This window comes from Cibotium barometz, chromosome 18 (genome assembly GCF_041138505.1).
Source record: "Cibotium barometz isolate CiBa-2024 chromosome 18, ASM4113850v1, whole genome shotgun sequence".
In the NCBI taxonomy this organism is placed as follows: domain Eukaryota; kingdom Viridiplantae; phylum Streptophyta; class Polypodiopsida; order Cyatheales; family Cibotiaceae; genus Cibotium; species Cibotium barometz.
Window position 1 is genome coordinate 13674811 of NC_141063.1, and position 3576 is coordinate 13678386.

Consider the following 3576-nt stretch of genomic DNA (forward strand, 5'->3'; position numbering starts at 1 on the left):
TGAATGCTTCCAAATTTCAATTAAGTAAAAACTATCTTACAAACTTAATCATCTAAAGTAAATTTAACTACTTCTTCATCTAGATTTACACAGACTGCACAACACAATTCTCTTGAATGAGCTTCCTGTGCAAAATCTCTACCACCAACATATAGGTCAAGCACTAAATCTGCTTTTTTTAAGGTATTTAGAAGAATCAATGTCCATAGCTCTCTACCTTCCCTCCTACAAATATCACCATCATGTTGGTGTGAATGTAGTGCCATTAAATGATACATTCCTCTAATGGGTACTTTTAAATTCCTTCAAGTCATACCTTGCAAAACCCTTCCATCTACTATTGATTTCTTCCAAAGGGTGGGACGGCTAGTATCATACACAAAATCTAGCTTGGAATGCTGACATTTGTGCTCTCCTAGGAGGCTTGTCAAATGGACACACATAAGACTGTAGGCTTGCTCAAGTGACACGGTTATAGTGATTGCAAATATGATCAAGAATATATTATTAAAGCATGCAGACAACATGAAAATATTATGGCTCGCCATAGATCCACAAATGCTTCACACTTCAGTATTGCAAATGCAATCAAGCATATATTCTTAAAGCAAACAACATGAAAGTATGATGGCTCATAATAGATCTGCTCCCCACTTCAGTATTGTAACGTACACTAAGGAGGAGGCACCTACTTTGTAGATTTTTGCATCTCTCTTGGAGCACATGATGTTTGTCACTTGATACATTGACCCGATGACAACAAGTGCGCCATTATCATCAAGTACAGTGGATGCAAGAGTCAAATAAATGCTACTCGTCCCCCTCTGCAGTGTAGTTTATAAACACTTGTATGGTAAAATACTCTTTTGATGTAATCTTTCATCTTTAAAATAACTCACCACCAATCTCGTCCCATGTAGGGATTACATATGTTTCAATACTAAACACAAGCCCACCAGTGGGTAGCTTCACGATCATCGTGTGGTAGCCTATGTTTGAAGCAATTCCTCGAATTGTGAAGGTGTCCGTGATAGCAACATTACCTTGAAGTGCTTCCTGAAAGTTAATATATTCTTCATTTACTTTTGTATTTCTAATGGCCCATCCCATTTTCACAGGGTTGCTGACCCAGCATCTTTATTTTTCCATGTGTCCATAGTCTTGAAGTAAAGAAAAGCCACTTTGTAATTGATTGTTGAAAACTTAATTGTTATTAAAATAGATATTATTGTGTATTCAGAAGTAAGCTTACTATTTATTTCTTAGAATGGATTAAGAGATGGATGTTCATGTACTATCCTAGCAATAGTTTCACTACCAATGTATAGTGTATGCTATCCTTTCTCTATGAGCAATTGACTTTTCATGGATTTCCTTGTTGGTGTATGGTCAAGACCCAACACTTACATGATTCTGAACCGCCTAGTCAGCTCCTGAAGAGTAGCGTCGATGACTAATACAGCTCCACCCAATGTGACAAGCCAACACTGATGCGTTGAGTTGCCGGTCTTGGGAAGTTAGTAATGACTACGCACAGGTTAGTACCTAGATCTTTCATAATTTCGGATAGGAGTTAACGCTCAAATAGGCATGCAATTGACACAAGGTAGAAAGAAATATGTAGCGCAAAATAGAGATAAGACATAGACTAACCCACAAGACATTCTTGAATATTAGCTTAATCTCTCAAGCGTACACACCAGCACGACTCAGCTCATGAACTCCTTAGCTCAACTATCCATTCATCTATCCATCTATCTCTCTATTTGGGAATAATCCCCTTTACTCCTTACATCAACCCGGGTACTACCCGTTTGCAAGAAGCTGTTACAAGTTGTTACAAAACAAGAAAGCTTAACCCATAATAGTTTGTTACAAAACGGGATGATCTGGGCGGCAGCTAGACGAGTTGGTTGGCCACTAATACCTGGCGATCACAGTGGATGCTGCATCAGCAGCGAAGCCCACTATGTTCTTGTTGTTATTTTGAAAATTTTCAATAAATTTCAAGATCCAGACTGTTCCTGTTATTGAGGATGAGTTCATGGAATATTTTATATATTCCCATGTTGTGTAATTATAGATTCGTAAAAGAATTCATGGAATATTTGTATTCCCATATTTTTTATGTTATGAATTCTCCTAGACAGGTTTAGATTCGGACGCCTTTCTAAATCGAGCACTTTATGCATACACGAGTGAATCTGTACATGCATGGGAAGTATTAGTTGCTTCATCTTATTGATATGAAATTTTATATGGATTTTTATTTTAATCAATTGATTTATTAATTGATTGGCTAGTTGATGCAAGTGTTGATCATTGGACCAGATAATGGAGGCGAGTTGGTGTAGGTTAGGAAATATATATTTGAGATGACAAATTTTGAATATCGACAAATAATATTTGATTTTGTGATGACAAGCACCAATAATTTATTTGGATGCTATTCATATTTATTAGCAATGTGTATATGTTAATTAGGACATGTGAAAGCTCCCTAGTACATATTTTATTTTTCAAAACATGCGTACTCTTATAAGGTTTAAGACTCACACCTATTTTAAAAAAAAGCCTAGCTTGCATGCTCAAGGAAGCTATTTTTTAAGCAAGCCACTTTTGAAGAATACTATTCTTGAAGAAGTCGACATTTTTGTAAAGCATACTATTTTTGAGCCCCAAAGGCAACCCATGAAATATATTTAAGTACACCAAGAGGAAGCTTGGGCTCACTTGTGTGGGGAAAGACTGGACCCAATATTGTGTATTGATGAGTATCTTGTTTTTTCTATTTATTTTTTAATATTTTATTTATTGCTATGGGTTAATGTCAACCTCCCACAATACTGATATATCGGAGCCAAGAGTGATTGCAATTGATTGAAGCCATGAAGAGCCAGTGGATAAAGAAGTGGAAAAACTTGGCTAAAGGTAAAAATTTTCATTCAAAGCAAACAAAGCTTAAGGGTTTTCAAGAAAGCCAAATTTCTACCCAATGGGCAACAAAACCTATAGATCTACTACCCAATGGTCCATCCAAGGTGGAAACCACTTATCCATTTTTAAAAACCACTTCAAATCCAAAAGCAATTTTTATATTATCAATCCCTCTTTTCGATTAATCACCACCACAAGTGCATTTCTCTTATCCTGTACATATTCACCGGCTTCAATCCATCTTCTCCCGTCAACAAACGCTCACGACAGTAGCAAAAAATTCATCCTCAATTATTTCTTATTTTTCTGCCACGCGCTACGCATTCCCTCTTCCTTTTACAAACGTTGCTCTACAAAGTTTAGATTTAAAGTCTTAATTTATTTTTTATTTTTTAAAATTTATTTCCCCCCTCTCTCTCCTTGTAGCAATGATCATGTCTACGCTTTCTCCCTATTCTCTCTCTTCACCGTTTTTTTTTTTTTTTTGTTGAACTGTTGGCCCCTTTTATTTCCCCTTCCCCCTCGTTTTTATTGAACCATCGGTAGTCGTTTTGTTTTGTTTTATTGTTAAACTTTGTTAGGCTTTATACGTTAAAAGCTTTATTTTATAAGCTTAATTCACTAAGCTTTTTTAAAACA